Below are 20,315 nucleotides of genomic sequence, written 5' to 3' on the forward strand. Positions count from 1 at the left end.
GTTAAGTTTTCAGATGAAGTAATATGATACCTTGGGTTTGCTTTAGTGAAAAAAGGGTATGGGAGACTGGATAAGATAAGATTCGCCAATGTTCACAGTTGTTCAGAGGGCTGATAGGCATATGGGATTCATTATATTGGTTTTATACTTGTGTGTATGATAGATAGTTTTCATAATAAACAGTATTGAGTTGGGAGGGTTCCTTGCAGGTCATTTAATCCAGCCTTTTGTTCAAGTTCATTTACTTAACCATTAAAAGGCAGAGTTAAGAATCAAATCTAAGTCATTTGGCTCTAAATTCTATTGATTTTCTGTGACATGAATCACACTATAACATAGTTTAGACATATGATTCTACATCCCACCTTCTCCATGTCCTTTGACAAGTTATCTTGCACATTTTCCCTGTTTATGGGTAATGTCAAAATTTGGTAGCAGAGTTGGCTACATAGATCAGTAAAGGCTGGGGTCTTTCATGGTAAGTAGGTCGGGCTAGGATGTTACTGGAACCAGATTTGAGAGCTGGATACAAACAGTAGTGTGAGAAGGAAACCAGAGGAGCAGTAGCAGTAACAGATTTAAGAAGAGAGGAAGAAGCAAGGTTAAGCTTCTAGGAGACAAGGAATGGGGGGGGGGGGTACAAGGTGGGACCAGGTACAAAGGCTAAAAACACCAGTTATGTAGAATGCAAACATGCTGACTGCTAATTCTTACTGGGAGACAGCTATAAATTTCAAGGGGAGGTTAGCTGATTTGGCATATAGCCAGTTTGACATGCCTGATCATGAAATGCATTTTCCACTATGCTTTATTGTCTCTGTTCATTTAATCCAAAATATTTGTAATAATATAAAGTTTTTATCTACAAAAGGCCATTGAGGTAATCTAATTCAACCCATTTATTTTTAAATATTACCAAATTCTTATTGCATTTCCAAAGGGTAGTTGGCATTGAATTATGTGCCATGAGGATCACAAAATTTCTATTACGTGTACTCTCAAGAAGATTTCAAGCTAGTGGATAGATAATAGATAGGAATATTCAAGCAATGCAAATACTTGGTTAAATTGATTATTGGTTATTTGGGGTGATTTGTTGGGTTATTTTCCTTCGTAATATTCATTACACTTGTCATTTATTTAATGGATATCTTTAAAGACTGGACTCCATGAGAGCAGGGACTTTGTTTTTCTTGCTTATGTCTATATTCCCTAGCATGTGGTACAGTGTCTGATTATAATAGTATACTCAGTTAATAGTTGGTGACCAACCGACTAGTTTCATTCATTAAATAAATGTTTATTGACTCCCAGGCACTGTTATAGGTGAATTTTAATACTTTTAACTAAGACATGAAACACGTGAGGATGAGTATATTTAGCAAAAAGATAATGGGTTATATTTTAGATAAATTGAATTGAGATGCCATGTGATATCCAGTTAGAGGTATGAATCTATCTAAACTTTAAGAAAAAGAGTGATCTTGGTTGGAGGTTGACATTTGGGATGTAATTGGAACCTGAAGCCACAGAAATGTTTGAGATTATGAGAAAGGGCAAGTAAAGTGAGACATGATAATAGCTGGAGACAGAACTCTAGGGAACACAAATATTTAAGAGATAAGTAGAGAAGGAAGAGCTAATTAAAGCAACTTTGAAGGATGCCCAACATTTTGGAAGAAGAATCAGGATACAGTGGTGTCATCAAAGGGAAAAGAAGAGAGAGACCTAAGGAGGAGTGTATTTTAGGGTACAGTATGTTTGAGGAATTTGAATTCCTGGAAGAGTTCTAGGAAGAGCAGGAATTCCTTAAATATTTTATTATCCGTTGCCTCAGAATTTATGTTTGAACTCTTTGGAAACTTCCTAATACCTTATACCTATGAAATTCAAATAAAATCATTTCTTTCCTAGTATTGTTTAGTTAACAAAGTCTTAAGACTTGCCTGACTATGAACTCTAGTAAATGACAAAAATTTGGAAAGAAGTCTCGACTTTTAAATGAAGTGTGTTTCCTAAACTACTTACATTTCAAATTTTCATAGTCCATTGCTCCTTTCGCTTGAATAGATTTTGTTTTTCAATTGGGATAACACTTTTAAAGCAATAAAAGACAAATTAATTTCCAGTTAGCATTAATGATTGTTAATGCATAAGGATATTCTTATAGTGTCCTCATGTATGCCAGTGTGTGTGGTATGCTGAAGCTTTGATTTATAAGGCTTACTTTGTTATATAAGGCTTTTTGAGTTATGATTAAAAAAAAAAAAACAATAATATAAACCATTGTCTTGCTTTTATTTTCCTGATTTTCTTTGGAAAAGCAAATTATTTTAGCAATAACTCGGTTCCTTAACAGTCAACTAGCAAGACAGAACTAAAAGACAGACAAAAGAAAACTCTATTTAGAAATAGGAACACTTGAAGAATTATTTGGCTGCCGGATTCCACTGCTTATTTTATATATGCATGTAAACCTGTTGGCCCCTTGAAGATATGCTTTGTAGCTCTGAATTGGTAAATCTGATAGGCTATAGCTCATTTAGTATGACAGATTTCCTTGTAAATAGACCCCATCAGTATTGTACTGTTTCCACTAGGTGATTAGTAAATTTGGGTTGAAAGATTGATTGTTGACCCAAATTAGAAATTACCTTATGGTTCAACGATGCCTGACTGGTTGCAGTTATCCACAAAAGCTTGAAACTTGTGATCCCCAAGTTGTTTTGTGTAGTATAAATATCCCTGGCTTGTTGATAGACAGATTGTATATACTCATGTTTTGTGACCAGGTACTGGGAAAGTCTTCAACCATGCCATAATCTTCCCAGCTACCATTAACCCGGCTGGAAGTTCGATATCCTGTGGGTTGTAGGTGGAATAAAGTCACAACATAGTTGTACCAAATACCTAGTTAGAACATGTCAGGCAGGGAAAAGCTCTAGAAAGAGCATTTAGATTTGTTGGTATAGGTCAATCTTAGCTATAGTAGGATGGAAGTGACTAGATTAAAGAGAATTGATCCTAATAGGCTTTTCCCTGGATTTCTTGATAGAGAGAGATTGATTTGGGTAATGGATAAAAGAGGAGATGAAAAAGAATCCTTGCTGTTACCGTTTTCTGTTTGTTTTGCTTGATTAGCCCCAGCCACTTCCTGTAACAAATCTCCCTGTCTTAGTGGATATTATATTTTCTCTTTCAGGCAACATTTCTCTCTCCCTTGGCTGAGCAGAATGATAAGACTTGGCCCCAAGGAGTGATTGTAGCTCTATCAAGATTTAGAACAGGAGGCAAAAAGGTGGTTTAGAGGTCAAGTGTCCTGAACCAGGATGGGGAGTATAAGTGTCATCTACCCATTTGGGTTAAAGGGTTTTAATATTTCTGGCAGGAAGATCCTTATCTATTACCTGCATTTATTTGAAAATCCTATGATCTGTGCTTATACATAATAAGTATTCAAAATGTTTGCTAAATGAGTGAAATGATAAAATTACATTCAGAAAAATGGGGTTCAGTAACCCTAACAGAGAGTAAGGTTTAATGCCATCCTCACAGGTTCTTTTTTTTTTTTTAATTTTATTTTGAAATAAATTCAAAGTTATAGGAACAGTTGAAAAAACAATACAAACCCCATACACAGAACTCCAGCATTCCTTGACCCCCCTCCCCTAATACCCCGATCCACTAACTTTAACATGTTGTCACACCGCTATTTCTTTCCTTCCCCCCTCCCTCCCTCTCTCCCTATCTATCATCCATCATCTATTGCTCTGTCGTCTGAACATATGAGAGCTAACTGCACACATCCTTGAACAAACACTATAATTCACATATACACTTCCCATGAACAAGAACATTCTTTTATGCAATCCCGTTAAATGCAGCTAAGAAGTACAAGAGATTCAACAATGACACAAAGCTTGCATTATATATTTCCTTTTCCTTATGTCTCAACTGTGTCCCTTTGAGCCTCCTGTCCTCCATCCTCAGATCCCATCCAGGGTCATCCTTGGCATTCAATTGTCATCTATTTAGACTGTCTTTTTTTTTTTTTTTCCCTCAATTGTGGAAACATATATACAGCCTAAATCTTCTCATTCCACCCCCTTCCTAGCCTTCCATTAGTGGGATTAATCACATTTAGAATGTTGTAATGCTATCACCTTCCCACCATCCATTACTAGAAATTTCCCTTCACCTCAAACAGCAACCCTACACTCATTTCTTAACTCCCCATTGCCCCTTCCCGCATTTCTCTTAACCCATACTCTACTTTTCATCTCTATGGTCATATTCTCTGATAATTTCTTTGTGTTTACTGTGGGGCTTAAAATTAAACTTTTAAATCCATAACAATCTTGTTTTTCTTTCATACCAACTTAATTTCAATAGGACACATAAACTATGTACCTATACTCCTCCATTCCCCCAACTTTATATAGTTCTTGTTAAAAATTACATATTTTACATTGAGTTCAAAGCCACTGATTTGTCATTAGAGTTTGTGTATTTTATATCATGTAGTAAGTAAATAGTGGAGTTACAATTCAAAAATTACTGACTTCTATTTGTATTCCATTGTGGTCTGAGATTGTGCTTTGAATATGTTCAGTTTTTTTTGTTTTTTGTTTTTTTAATTTATTGAGGCTTGTTTTATGTCCCAGCATATGGTCCATTCTTTAGAAAGATCCGTGATCACTAGAGAAGAATGAGTGTCCTGGTGATTCGGGATGTAAGGTTCTATATATGTCTGTTAAAATTCTCTATATCTCTTTCTCTTTTCTTTGTTTCTCTGTCAGTAGGGCTCCCTTTAGTATCTGAAGTAGGGCAGGTCTTTTATTGGCAAACTCTCTCAGCATTTGTTTGTCTGTGAAAAATTTAAGCTGTCCCTTAAATTTGAAGGAGAGTTTTGCTTGATAAAGTATTCTTGGTTGGAAATTTTTCTCTCTCAGAGTTTTAAATATGTCATGCCACTGCCTTCTCGCCTCTATGGTGGCCGCTGAGTAGTCACAACTTAGTCTTATGTTGTTTCCTTTGTATGTGGTGAATTGCTTTTCTCTTTCTGCTTTCAGAACTTGCTCCTTTTCTTCAGTATTTGAGAGTCTGATCAGAATATGTCTTGGAGTGGGTTTATTTGGATTTATTCTATTTGGAGTTCTCTGGGCATTTATGCTTTATGTATTTATATTGTGTAGAAGGTTTGGGAAGTTTTCCCCAACAATTTCTTTGAATACTCTTTCTAGACCTTTACCCTTCTCTTTCCCTTTTGGGACACCAATGAGTCTTAAATTTGGATGTTTTATTTTATCTATTGTATCCCTGAGATCCTTTTCGATTTTTTTGATTTTTTTCTCCATTCTTTCTTTTGTTCTTTCATTTTCTATTCTGTGGACCTCTAGGACACTGAGTTGTTGTTCAGCTTCCTCTAATCCTGTATTGTGAGTATCCAGAGTCTTTTTAATTTGGCCAACAATTTCTTTATTTCCATAAGATCTTCTATTTTTTTATTTAATCTTGCAATTTCTTCTTTATTCTCTTCTAGGGTCTTCTTTATGTCCCTTTTATCCTGTTCCATGGTCTTCTTCATGTCTTTTACATCCTGTGCCATGTTTTCATTCCTCGATTGTAATTGTTTGATTAATTTTGTGCCAAGTACTGTGTCTCTTCTGTTATTTTGATTTGGGTGTTTGGGATCGGGTTCTCCATATCATCTGGTTTTATCATATGCATTAAGATTTTCTGTTGTTTTTGGCCTCTTGGCATTTGCTTTGCTTCATAGGGTTCTTTCAAGTTGTAAAAAAAATACCAATCTAATTTTTCAGAAATACAAGTTGGTGGCGTACTCTTTCTCCAGCTAACCAGCAGATAGCACCTGCGAGTCACCTATACCCCTCAAGTCAGTTCTCCCCAACTCTGTCTCTGTGGTGTGTGGGGAAATGATTTTTGTGGGGTTCAGTTGGTGAACTCAGTTTGGGTTTGTTGTTGGAGCTGTCTGCCCTGAACATGGGGCATGTGTCTGGGTGGTCAGGGAGGCAGGGTAGCTTTAATATTCAAACCTCCCAGGTGTTTCCGGAGATTCAAGGCTGTTGCAAGAGTCTAAGCCTTCATTTCAGTCTTGCCCCAGATCTTCTCTGTCGCTGACCCACAAACCACCGGCATTGATGTAGCGTTGCTGGGTTTTCTGAGTGGCCCCCCCTTCTCAGCTGTGATCTTCCAGGACCTCTGCTGAGGGAAGGCTGTGCTACGTCACAAGTGCGTGTCGTCCCTCAAGGGAAGCCCCAGGCCACTGGGCCGTGCAGGGGCGCTCTCTGCAAAGATTAGCCTATAGTTCTTGACTGGTGTAAGTTCTGAATGAAAGGCAGGTAGTAGAGCTGGGCCCCACCCCTTTCCTCTTAGAGAAGATAGACGCCTTAGAGGGAGGTTATTAGCATTTCAGTGGTCTCTCTCTGCCTGTGCTATACCCTTGTCTGGGTTACAGAACTGGGAACTGAAAATGGCTGAGGCTTTCTCCACCGAGTCAAAAAAGGAACAGAGCTAGTCCGAGGTGACACTCCGGCTCTCCAAGGTCAGTTGTTACCCAAAGCCTCTGTCTACTTGTTGGGGATTCGTACCTCATAGTGAGCAGTTCACACTCACTAATTAAAACCCCAGTTGGAGCTCAGCTGAGCTATATTCACTTGCTGGGAGAAAGCTTCTCTCTGGCACCACAAGGCTTTGTAGCTCAGGCTGTGGGGGAGGGGTCTCCCAATTTGGATCCGCAGTTTTTACTTACAGATTTTATGCTGTGATCTCGGGGATTCCTCCCAATTCAGATTAGTGTATGATGAGTGGACGGTCACATTTGTCCTCCTGCAGTTATTCCGGATTATTGTTTCTGGTTTTTTTCAGTTGTTCCAGGGGGACTACTTAGCTTCCACTCCTCTCTATGCTGCCATCTTAGATCCTCCCCGCTCCCCCACAGGTTCTTAAAAGGTAACTCTAAAAGGAGATTTAACTTGGAGAGTGTTTTCTAGGGCCACCATAACAAAGTTCCCAAACTTGGTGGCTTAAGACAACAGAAGTTTATTCCCACAGTTCTGGAGGCTAGAAGTACAAAATCAAGGTGCCACACAGCCATGCTCTCCATGAACTTTAGGGGAAGACACTTGCCTCTTTCTAGCTTCTCATGTTTGCAGGCAATCCTCTATGTTCCTTGGCTTGTAGCTGCATCTCTCCAATCTCTGTGTCCTAATTTCCTGTGTGTCTCTGTGTCCTAATTTCCTGTGTGTTTCTGTGTCCAAATTTCCCTTTTCCTATATGGACACCAGATATTGGATTAGAGCCTGCCCTATCGATTTTATCCATGACCTCATCTTAACTTGCTTCTATCTACAAAGACCTATGTCCACATGAAGTCACATTCACAGGTTCCAGGTAGATATAAATTTTTAGGAGACACTACTTAACCTAGTAGAGGGGGGATCATAGGAACTCCTCAGGTGGTCGTAGATAGCTTCAGTCTCATGTTCCTGCCCACAGGGACAACGGAGAAGGTGACACAGGTCAAGAACACATTTTCTAATTTGTCTGCTCACAGTTAAACATAAAAAAGGTGGGCCCTTTGCAAATCTGTGAATTAGACTAAGATTTTTTTGGAAGCTTGATGGTTTGCTTCATTTATGAAGATTGTTGTTTACAATTAGAAGTTGGAGATGGAGCCTGTAGAGTCTAGCCCAACCCTAAATCACTAATTAAAATGAAAGGAAACGGTTGAGTTAAAAATAGGTCATTTAGGGTGTTATATGGGAACTTCCTTCATGATTTTTCTGTAAATCTGCAACTGCTCTATAAAACAACAAAAATAAGAACAACATAACACACACATACACACAAAGAGTAGATGTTATTAGTAATTCTACTATCTATTTCAATCTGAATTTTGAACCTGAATTGAAATCTAGGACCAATAGATGGTGCCAATCAGAACTCAGAGTTAATCACCCAAGATTTCTAGTCTAAGCTCAGACAAGCTTCTGGTAAGGACCTTCAGATAAATAAAAAGTTTTCATATCCTTAAAAAAAAGGGGTATCTAATTCTTGTTTATTCCCCTGATATTCCCTAGATTTTTTTTTTTTTTAGTATTTGCAGCATTTAAAGATATTTTTGGCATGTTTGTAGGAAGTAGTACCAATAAACATATCATTATTTAAAAACTGGAATTTGTTTCGTTAAGAACAGAATTTGAAGCCACCAATGAGGACTGAAATTAGAATAGAATATAGGAATTAATAACCTGTAATTAAAAAATTTTTTCCATTAGAGTCTATCATGTTCTAAAGAGTTTCTTGAACTGATGTTCTTGATTTGATCACAATCATAACTAATTAAGCTAATTAAGAAAATTGCTTTTGGCGGGCGGGGAGAGGTGTTCAACTTTGATGTGTCCTTTACTTAAAATATCTGTGAACTGAGCAGAAATGTGTTTCCTGCTTAGCATCTGCTTCTAGTCTCAGTCATAATATTAGTTAAAGAAAGGGCATAAAAATAAAGAGGTGCTGTGTAATTAACAGAGCTGAATTATGGGTGTGATTATGTTGAAAGGGGAAGTTTAGGGTTATGTACGTCACTAGAAGGAAAACTAGAGAATGAAACATGGGACTGTATATGAACCCTGTTGTGGATGATGACTGTGGTTAGTTGTACAAATGTAAGAATGTTCTTACATGAACTAGAACAAATGTACATCACTATTATAAGGTGTTAATAATAGAGTGATAAGTGGGAAAAATACAAATAATGCCAACTATGGATTACAGTTAATCGTAATATTGTAATAATCTTTCAAAAATTGTAACAAAGGTACTATACCAATGATGAATGTCAAAAATAAAGGGTATGGGATTCTTCTTTTTGGAGCAATGAGAGTATTCTCAAATGATTATACTGAAAGCCATTGATTGTACACTTTTGATGGATTATATGGTGTGTGAATAAAACTGTTTAAAAATAAATAAAGAGGTGCTAACATCATTTAAAAGTATCAGTCACAATAGACTCAGGAAAGATTGAACAGATGTAAAAAGCTAAACTGGGAAAAATGTCCAGAGATGCCAGCAAATGCAAACAATTGTAGTTGACTTTAGAAAAAAAAAAGTAAAAAATAAAAAAGGAAAAAACATAATGAGTCTATGGGGTTTAGGTATTTTCTTCCTTTGCTCAGGGTAGTTTCCTCTTCTGTCTTAAGGATCATTTGTGCATAATTTTTATAATCTGAAATTCTAATTAAAGGGTGCAATTATACTCACATATACATACACCATACAGTAAGACCATTAAAAAAATAACATGGAAGATCCCAGTTGCCCAAAGATAGTCCCTTGTCATCTTCTCAACTCCCAGGTGGTACAGGTATTACCATCTTGCCCTGCCATTTTAGCCTATTTTTAAAAACTTTAAATTGCCCTTTCATTTTATAAAGTTATTTTAGGTTTTAATTCTTTGACTCACAAAATAATTTTCCATCTAGTGTGTAGTGTTACTATGAGTTACATAGAGCCTAGAAATGGATGAACCAGTGAGAACGTGACACTCAGTGTTGGAACAAGCCCCTAAATTGCTTCCTACATAAAGTCAACAGCTATCTGTTGAGCATTTATGTGCTAGGCAGGGTATTAGGTGTTGTGGTTACAAAGACGAAAGATACCATTCTTTTCTCCAAGCAAACAATCTAGTGGACAGACTCACTTGCAATGAGAATACAATAAAAATAGTCATTACAGTATAAGTGTCTGGGAGAAGCAGGATCTAAGTTTGCCAGAAAGCCACTGAAAGGTTTCCTAGAAGAGGTGGGATTTGAGCTGGATTGAAAGAATAAGATTAGGCACATTCTAGGTGGAGAGTTGAGGGAGGCCCTTCTTGGCTGTGGCTGATACATCTATAAAAGTGTGGGGAGTCATGAGAGAGCAGGAGAACTACAAATATCTCCAAAGGGGAGCAAAAGATGCTAATAGGCAAGAGGTGGAAGATGAGGGCACACAGGTGGGCAGGGAGGGTTCTGCAAGTGAAAAGCCTGATATGCCATGCTTGGAAATTGGAAAGAATTTTGATCTGTGTAACTGCAATCGTCGTGTGTTAGTAAAAGTACTGTGGTGGTAGTGTGGAGAGTAAATTGGAGGTGGTTGAGACCTGAGGCAGGATTAGTAAGGAAACTATTTTAATATTCTAGGCAAGAGATAACAATGGTTGAACCAGAGTAAATTTGCAATGACAGCTGGTTATTATGTACATGCCATGTGTCAAAGTAGGGAATTCAGGAGGGCATGTAGGTTTACTTTAGGAGATAAGGAGTTCAGTTTTGGTCTGGTATTCAAAAGGAGGTCTGAGTTAAAGTTTAAATGTCAGATCCTTCAGCAACGAGGAAGTCATCAGTGTCATGGGAGTGAGGGAGACCATCAGCACTGGTTGTCTGGGAGGTGAGTTTTGTGTAAGAAGAAAAGCACAGAGATAGATGTCAGAACCTTGGGAGTGAATGATACTCATCACAGAAGGTCAGAGCCACAGACGTGTCTGAGACTGTCAACACAGCGGTTGTTGTCAGAGTGATGCAGGTGAGTCAGTGGTTATGGTGGATTGGAACTGTATGGACCCGAGAAAAACATGTTCTTAAATTTAATCCATTCCTGTGGGTGTGAACCATTTGTAAGCAGGACCTTTTGATGAGGCTACATCATTTAAGGTGTGACCCTCCTCATTCAGGATGAATCTTAATTCTGTTACTGGAGTTCTTTATAAACAGAATGAAGGTGGGGGGAGAGAGAGAGAAAGAGAGAGAGAGAGAGAGACTGCGCCACAGGAAACGAGAAGCTGCAGTGGATCCCAGAACAGAAGGAAGAGACCAGAAGACGCTGCTGTGTGCCTTGCCTGTGGCAGAGGAGCCAAGGATTGCTGGTAGCAGTCTTTGGGAAGAAAGCATCGCCTTGGTGATGCCTTGATTTGGACATTTTTATAATCTCAAAACTATATGCTAATAAATTCCCACTGTTTAAGCCAGGCTATTTCTTGGTGTTTGCTTGGAGCAGCCTAGGAAACTGAAACAGTGGTTTTCAGAGTCATGAAAGTGAGTAAGGGGTAATAGACCACCAGCACCATGGTGGATGTTGGAGATATAGATAAAATTACCTAAAGAGTGTATGAAGTCAGAGTTCTCTAGGGAAACAGAAATATGTATATAATATATATGTCAATATTATGAGATCTTTATAAAATTGTTTCATGTGACTGTGGATATGGGCAAGTCCAAATTTCATAGGGCAGGCTGTGAGCTGAGAACGCCAATGAAGGTTTTTGATGAATTTCCCCAAGAGAAGCTGGCTGGCTAAAGTGGAGACGGAAATTCTCTCTTTTGTCTCCTTTTAAAGCCTTCAATTGATTGGATGACACTTCTCTCATTGTTTAGGGCAATCTGCTCAGTTTATTATAGATGTAGTCAGCTGTATACGCAATCAACTTACCGATGATTCAAGTCCACAAACTATCCTCACAGTAACAATCAGGCCAATGCTTGCTTGACCAAACAACTAGACACCATAGCCTGACCAAGTTAACACATGAACTTAACCATCACAAGGGTCAAGAGCTGATCCCAGTGGAACCCTACACTTTTGATCTAGGTAAAGAACAAAGAACCCATTCAATGAGGGAGAAGGCGTGACGGAGGGGTAGCATGAGACCAGGGAGGGAGGGACGTCACAGAAAGCAAGGCACGAGAGAGTGAGTGGTCATAGGCACATAGGAAGAGAGTGGTCAGTGGCTTCAGGTTGACAACTTGAAAGTGTCCTGACTAGGAGATGACCAAAGTGAGAGCAGTTTCTGTTTGTAGACTGCAGATGGAAGCCAGATTGCCCTGTACAATGAGTAGGAGGTGATGTAGTCCAGACAATGAATGTAGATTACTTTCTCTGGGAGTTTGTCAGCAAAAAGTTAGCCTAGGAAGCTAAAACAGTGATCTTCAGAGTCATGACAGTGAGTGAGGGGTAAGTGAGATCACCAGCACCATGGTGGATGTCAGAGCTGTGGGACGGGGTGAAATTACCTAAAGATTGTATGAAGTGAGAAGAGAGTAGTATTAGTCAGAGTTCTCTAGGGAAACGGAACTGCCAGTAAGCAAAACGGTCTTGAGAAAGTTATTTTTATATATTTGTTTGTGGATTTTAAAGATGGGAGATGCTTAGTTTTTCATATGCTGAGGGGGAAGGACAGATGGAGACAAGAGGCTCGAGATATAGGAACGTGCTTGTTATCACTGTCCCCTCTAGTTCTTTCTGCCAGCAGTGGGTTGGTTCTTAACATATTTTGATAGGAAGAAAGGGGTGCCCCAAACAGTAGCTGATTGAAATTCCCTTTAAAAAATTATCTCTCTCCAACCTTCTTCCCCAAAACAGGAAGGTATTTTCCTTAGTTACCAAATCCAGATCTTTGCTATGGTAGAACTAAAAACAAAATGAGGTTGAGGTTTTAGGAGTTGGAATTATTTTCACTGTCTCTGTTACTAATTGTACTGTTACTTTGTACAGAGAAAGAACAGTCTTAAAAAGAAATAGGGTGCAAAACTGCTCTCCAGATATGCTAAGTTCAGTGTTCCAGAGCTGGGTGTTGAGGAATCTCACATGAGTTCTTATTTCCCCAATATATGTTCAGATGCATTTGTTCAAATCAGAAGTTACAGAGATTGATAGAACAAAATGCCATTTCTCAATATGAAACATTAAAAGGATTTTCTGTTATTCTTTCCAAGTATAATTTCAAATTCATCCAGAAGGATCTAGGCTTGAAGTATTGTATCTGGTATTTTTCTTAAGAAGTACTGAATTTGTTAATTTTTTGTATCTGATTCCTACTAATTGTTTTTATAAATATCTGATTAAAAAGTAATTCATGTTTGATACTGGAAATTCAAACATTACAGAAGTATAGAACATAAAAGTGAAAAAGATATACACTGCAATTTTCATATCTATTCCTCCAGATTTTTCAATGTACACCCTAATATCAATATTATTTATTTTAAATAAAATAACTCATTACTGTTTGACCTTTTAAAATAACCTTTTTATTTTAGAATAGTTTTAGGTTTACAGAAAAGTTGTGAAAATAGTACAGACAGTTCCCATATATTCCACACCAGTTTCCTCTATTATTAATGTCTTATAGTCGTATGGTATGTTTGTTACAGTTAATGAACCGATATTGATACATGATTATTATCTAAAGTCCATACTTCATTCAGATTTCCTTAGTTTTTCCTATATCCTTTTTTTGTTCCAGGATCTCATCCAGGATGCTGCATTGCATTGAGTTGTTACGTCTCCTTAGGCTCTTTTTGGTTATGACAGTTTCTCAGATTTTTTCTTGTTTTCGATGACCTTGACAGCTTTTAGGAGTGCTGATCAGGCATTTTGTAGACTGTCCTCAGTGGGGATATCATATCATATCAAGGGTACTTGCTATCAACATGACTTATTACTGCTGATGTTAACTTTGATCATCCAACTGAGGCAGTGTTTGTCAGGTTTCTCCACTGAAAAGTTACCCCATCCCCCCACCCCTTCACACTGTACTCCTTGGGAGAAAGTCACTGTGCATATCACTTAAAAGGTGTGGAGTTATGCTCCACCTTCTTAAGGGAGACATATCTACATAAATTATTTGGAATTCTGCTCAGGAAATTTTCTCTTTGCCCTTATTTATTTTTTTATTCAATAATATATTTATATTAGTAGAGACTCACAGATATTCATTTTATACTTTGTGTTATAATCTGATGCTACATTATTTATTTGATTGATCAAAAATTTCCAGCTTTGTACTATTAGTAGCTCTTTCAGTTGGCCCCGTGTCCTTTTGACATGCTCTCATCACTGTGAATTGTTTTGTTTTGTTTTGAGCACTTCCTCACTTTTTAGCAGTATAAGATGCTCCATGTTCATCTTGTATGTCTTCTGTCCCAGTCCTAAAACCAGCCATTCCCCCAAGGATCCCTGATTCCTTTTTGCTGGAGAATGGTATTACAAACCAAGATCTGGGTCCAGGTGTGCTTGTTGCTACTGAGGTGTCATTGCTTCTGGGCTCTCTCAACTGACAGCACAGGGAAATACATGTGTGTATACTAGCCCATGTTTCTACACACACTTACAAAAATGTCTTTGTATGTGTAAACATCTGTATCTATATAAAGTTAAACATGAGTTGCATATTATATATATGAACATGGTGCTTTAATGTATAGGTCATTCTAGCCTCCTCCCTTGCTTATCTGTAAACTCTAACAGTGAGAAACCCAATTCCTGCCATCCCTCATCCATTTACTTAATTGTTTAATTCCATATACATGTATGTCAGTGTCAGAATTGTTAAACTGTAGCCTGTGGGAAAGAACTTGATCAACTGCAGTAAAGTGTGTCTGTATAGTTTCTTTTGCCTTTGGTCTCCCCATTCATTTCCAAAACAATTGTCTTGCCACATTCTGCATTCCATCCTTGGCCATATCTTTTTTTTTTTAAAATGGTTTACAAAGTAGATTCTTTCATTAAACCATTTTGGGAGAGCATTCTTTCAAATTTCTGGAGGTATAACAGATGAAATTATTAAATGTATATATTGCTGTTTAGTTTTGAGAAGTGATCTTTTCTACTACTGTAAAAATATAATATTAAAATTTAGGCAGAGTGGTTTTTGTCATGTCTAAAAAGAGAATTAATATGACAAGATTTTTTTTTAAAAAGGAAGACAATAAAGGCGAAAGATTCTAAATTTGGGTTTCAATTGATAGAAATTGGAAAATATAGGTAAAGGAGGGAGTCACTGGAGCCAAAGACAGGAACATATGTCTTTGTCCTGTAAACCAAAGTCCAATTTTATTATTTTTTATTATATGAGACTAGACAAATATAGAAAATGATATAGTTCACTGGAAGTTTAAAATAGGTATTGGCCTTACCAACTGAGTAAAAAGATAAAAGGAAATAAAATATGATACTTGCCAGAAACAATAATAAAATAAAGTCACAGAGTAGCATTCATGTTAAGAAAAATGAAATAGGAAAACATAAAATGTAACTTATTGGTTGTAAGTGTAAGCATTAAAACTCCAGATATAATTTAACTAAATTGCACCATTAAAAGTTAAAAAGTTTATATACACTTTCAAAATTCAGTGATGTACTATATCCTGGACAACATAACTCTGAAAATCTTAGAATGTTTTATCAGAAATCATTACTTGCCCATAAATTCTTTTTTAAATTAAATTCAGTTTTATTGAAATATATTCACATACCATACAATCATCCATGGTGTACAATCAACTGTTCATAGTACCATCATATAGTTGTGCATTTATCACCACAGTCTATTTTTGAACATTTTCCTTACAACAGAAAGAATCAGAATAAGAATAAAAAATAAAAGTAAAAAAGAACACTCAAATCATCCCCCCCATCCCACCCTATTTTTCATTTAGTTTTTGTCCCCATTTTTCTACTCATCCATCCAAACACTAGGTAAAGGGAGTGTGATCCACAAGGTTTTCACAATCACACTGTCACCCCTTGTAATCTACATTGTTATACAGTCATCTTCAGGAGTCCAGACTACTGGGTTGGAATTTGATAGTTTCAGGTATTTACTTCTAGCTATTCCAGTACATTAAAACATAAGAGGTGTTATCTATAAAGTGCATAAGAATGTCCACCAGAGTGATCTTTTGACTCCATTTGAAATCTCTCAGCCACTGAAACTTTATTTCATTTCATTTTGCATCCCCCTTTTGGTCAAGAAGATATTCTCATTCCCACAATGCCGGGTCCAGGTTTGTCCCCAGGAGTCATATCCTGCATTGCCAGGGAGATTTACACCTCTGGGAGTCAGGTCCCACGTAGGGGGGAGTTGCTGATAACTTTTTAAAGGAATTTTTTTCATATAAACTTCATTGATGAATAATTTATGTACAACACACTGCAGTCATTTAATATGTACTATTTGATGAGTTGTGACAGTTATATACACTGTGAAACTACCGTTACAAACAAAATACCAAGCATTTACATTTCCCCAAAAGATTCATTGTATCTCTTTGTAGTCCATCTCCTAGCCCCAGGAAAAAAACTGTTCTGCTTTTTGTTACTATATTAATTTGCATCTTATATAAATGGAGTCATAAACATGTATTCTTTTGTGTGTGGCTTCTTACATGCAGCATAATTATTTGAGATTCATCCATGTTGCAGCACCTCTAAACAGTCCCTATTTTTTTATTGCATAGTAGTATTCCATTGTATAAATACACCGCAATTTGTTTATCCCCTCATCTGTTGATGGACATTTGTGTTGTTTTCAATTTTTGACTATTGTGAATAAAGCTCCTATGAGTGCTCATGTGCAAGTCTTTGTGTGTACACATGTTTTCATCCCCTGGGGTAAACACATACTAGTGGAATGGCTGGATCATATGGCAGATGTATGTTTAACTTTTTAAGAATCTGACAGTTTTCCAAAATGGCTGAAGAAGTTTTTATTTTCCACCAGCAGTGTATAAGAGTGCTAGCAGCTTCACATCTTTGTAAAAAACTTATCAGTTTTTAATTTTTGCCATTCTAATGGCATCATTGTGATGTTGTGCATCTTATCATGTGCTTGTTAGCCATTTGTATCTCTTCCTTTGTGAAGTGTATGATTAAATCTTTAGCATATTTTTAAATTGCATTCTTTGTCTTTTTATTATTAAGCTGTAAGAATTTTTATATATTCCAGATATGAGTCCATTTTCCAATATACATATTGTGAATTTTCTCCCATTCTGTGGCTTGTCTTTCATTTTCTTAACTTTGTCTTTAAGAAGAACAAAAGAGTTAATTTTGACGAAGTCCAATGTGTCAGTTTTTTGTTTTAATGGTCATGCTTTTTGTGTCCAAAGAAACCTTTGCTTCCAGTAAGGGCAGAAAGAATTTCTTCCATGTTTTTTCTAAGAATTTTATAATTTAGCTTTTGCATTTATTACTGTGACCATTTTGTTCATTTGTGATTATAGTGTGAAGTCAACTAAATGTTCACCTCAATTCCCCCCATTTTATTCAGTTAGTCCAGCATCATTTGTTGCAAAAAAAAATTTTCATTGATTTCCTTGACGTATCTGTTGAAAATCGTTGTCAGTCAGTAAATATATGTGTGGGTCTATTTCTTTCTGACTTTCTGTTCTGTTCCATTGGTCTATATGTTTATTTTTATGTCAATACTATGCTGACTTACTGTAGATTTATAGTCAGTCTGGAAATCAGGTGGTGAATGTTCTCCAATTTTGTTCCTTTTTAAAAAACGGTTTTTAATATTCTAGTTCATATGCATTTTTCTATAATCAGTTCTCAATTTCTATAAAAATCCTTCTATGATTTTGTTTGTGATTGCATTGAATCTCTAAAGTTTGCCATCATTTCTTCCCAGAATACCCTATGCTTCCTCTCTACCAGTTAGAACTTGAAGGGCAAGGTTGGAGTTCTTTATGTAATCTGGATATTAATCCCTTATCAGGTATATGGTATCTTTATTTCTCAACTGCTGAAACAAGTACCATACTATAGGTTGGCTCAACAACAGGAATTTATTGGCTCACAGTTTCAGCATCTAGAAGGTTTGCTTCTTCCTGGGGTCGGCATCTTCTGACTAGCCAGCAGTATTTCCATTATGTAGCAATGCACATAGCAGCATCTTCTCTTTTCTCTTCTGGGTCTGTTGACTTCTGGCTTATGGCTGCTTCTCTGTGTCTGACTTTCACTCTTCTTAAAAAGGAATCCAGTAATCTGGATTAAAGCCCAGTCTGATTTAGTTGGGCCACAATTTAACTGAAGTGCCATCGCGAAGAGATCTTAATTACAATGGTTTTACACCCATTAGAATGCAGACCAATATCAAGAATATGTCCAAACTAGTGTATACAATTCAATCCATGACGTATGGTTTCCAAGTAGTTCCTCCCAATCTGTAGGTTGTCTGCAATTTCCTGATAACGTCCCTTGATGCACTTTGTGTTCAGTTGATCTGTTTTTTTTCTTTTGTTGCTCATGGTATCATATCTAGGAATCTGCTGCCTCATACAAGGTCCTGAAGCTCCTCCCCTATGTTTTCTTCCAAGAATTTTATGATTTTAGCTGTTATGTTTAGGTTGTTCATCCATTTTGAGTAAATTTTTTTATGTAGTGTGAGGTAGGTGTGGAATGACTTGCTATATTATGTGTTGTGGGGTAGGCACAATGGAGACTTTCAGCAAATGACTACTTTATTACTTGTATAGCACAAAGGGTCCAAAAGAGCAGGAGAAGAGATCCCATAGTGGCTGGTCTTCCAGGGAGGCCATCTGCATGGGTCAGGGTCAGTAGATGGTAGTTCTGCACATCCTGCTTTGCATCGGAGATGAGGGTGACTTGTGCTGCCTGACTGTTGGGTTTCTATATGTCCCAGGGTGAGAGAGCCCTACCAGTGAACAAACACATCATCAAGCAACCTTTGTGCCCCCAACAAGCATCTGGGGCTGGTTGAGAATTAATATCACCTCCAGGCTGCTTGCAGACTCTTGAAAAATGGAAACATACCACACACTTGCAGGCAAACAAGCAAAAATGAAAACATACTGAGAACCTGCACACAAACAAACAAGAAGGGAAAAAGAGAAGGTTAGGTAAGGGCTGAGAGATGGCCACTGAGTGTGTCCATGATTTCCCCAGCAGTAGGCATCCAATTTCATTCTTTTGCATGTGGATATCCGGTTTCTCAGCACCATATATTGAAGAGACTATTCTCTCATTACGCAAAACTTACCTGAAAGATTATGAGGTTTCCTTTTCTTTTTTCTAAGTACTCAGTACACTTTCTTAGCTCTAATGGATGCTCAATAAATGTTTATTAAATAAATAAATATATGTGACTGTGGATCTCAATAACTAGGTTTGTTTTGGATTTCTGAAGCATATGAGTTTGAGAGACTGATATGAAAATTCTGCATGTGTAAATTTAATAAGACCATAGGGTTTAAAAAATTTCTTTATATCTTTATGGTTTATTACTTCATTGTGCAAAGGCTTTAAAGTAGCTTATGAGACCACTTCTAAAATGATTGAAAGATATAAGTAATAAATAACAAATGAGTACTAGAGGAAATATCAATCAAAACATGTCAGGTGCCCAGTAACTATATATATATGTATTTTTTTCAATTAAAGTCATAGGTTTACAGAATAATCATGCATAAAACATGGGCGTCCCATATTGATAACACCTTGCATTGGTGTGGTACATTTGTTACATTTGTTAAAGCACATTTTAATAATTGTACTATTAACTATATTCCATGGTTTAATAGTGTTCATTATTTGTGTTATGCAGTTCCATGGATTTTTTAAAAAATTTTTTATTCTCGTAACATATATACAATCTAAAATTTCCCATTTTAACCATGTTCAAATATATGATTCAGTGCTGTTAATTGCAGTCACATCCTTGTGCTACTATCACCACAATCCATTACCAAAACATTTCCATCATTCCAAATAGAAATTGTGTACATTTTAAGCCTTAACTCCCCATTCTCAACACCTACTCCATACCCGCTAATCTATATTCTAGGTTCTGGCTCTATACATTTGCTTATTCTAATTGTTTCATATCAATGAGATCATACAGTATTTGTCATTTTATGTCTGGCTTATTTCACGCAACATTATATTTTCACGTTTCATCCATGTTGTCACATGTTAAAGAAATTCATTCCTTTTAATATCTGAATAATATTTCATTGTATGTACATACTACATTTTGTTTATATATTCATCAGTTGATGGACACTTGGGTTGCTTTCATATTTTGACAATTGTGAATAATGCTGTGAACAGGGGTGTGCAAATATCTGTTTGAGTCCTTGCTTTCAATTCTTTGGGGTATATACCTTGAAGTAGGATTGCCAAGTCATATGGTAATTCTATACTTAGCTTTCTGAGGAATGGCTAAACTGTCTTCCATAGTTACTGCACCATTTTACTCTCCCACCAGCAATGAACGAGTGTCCCTATTTCTCCACATTCTCTCCAGTGCTTGTGATTTCCCATTTTTAAATAGTAGCCATTCTAGTGGTTGTGAAATGGTATCTCATTGTGGTTTTGATTCACATTTCCCTAATGGCTAGTGCTGTTGAGTATGTTTTTATGTGCTATTTGGCCATTTGTATGTCTTCTTTGGAGAAATATCTATCAAATCTTTTGCCCATTTTGTAAAATTGGTTTGTCTTTTTATTGTT

At 36.8% G+C, this 20,315-nt stretch overlaps 1 protein-coding gene across 1 annotated transcript in view; it reads left to right on the top strand.

Annotated features, from left to right (window-relative positions):
* Nucleotides 1–20,315, top strand: part of ATG10 (autophagy related 10) — a 253,207-nt gene that overhangs the window by 81,359 nt on the left and 151,533 nt on the right. The window lies entirely within an intron of this gene.

The sequence above is a fragment of the Choloepus didactylus genome, chromosome 13, assembly GCF_015220235.1.
Source record: "Choloepus didactylus isolate mChoDid1 chromosome 13, mChoDid1.pri, whole genome shotgun sequence".
Classification (NCBI taxonomy): Eukaryota; Metazoa; Chordata; class Mammalia; order Pilosa; family Megalonychidae; genus Choloepus; species Choloepus didactylus.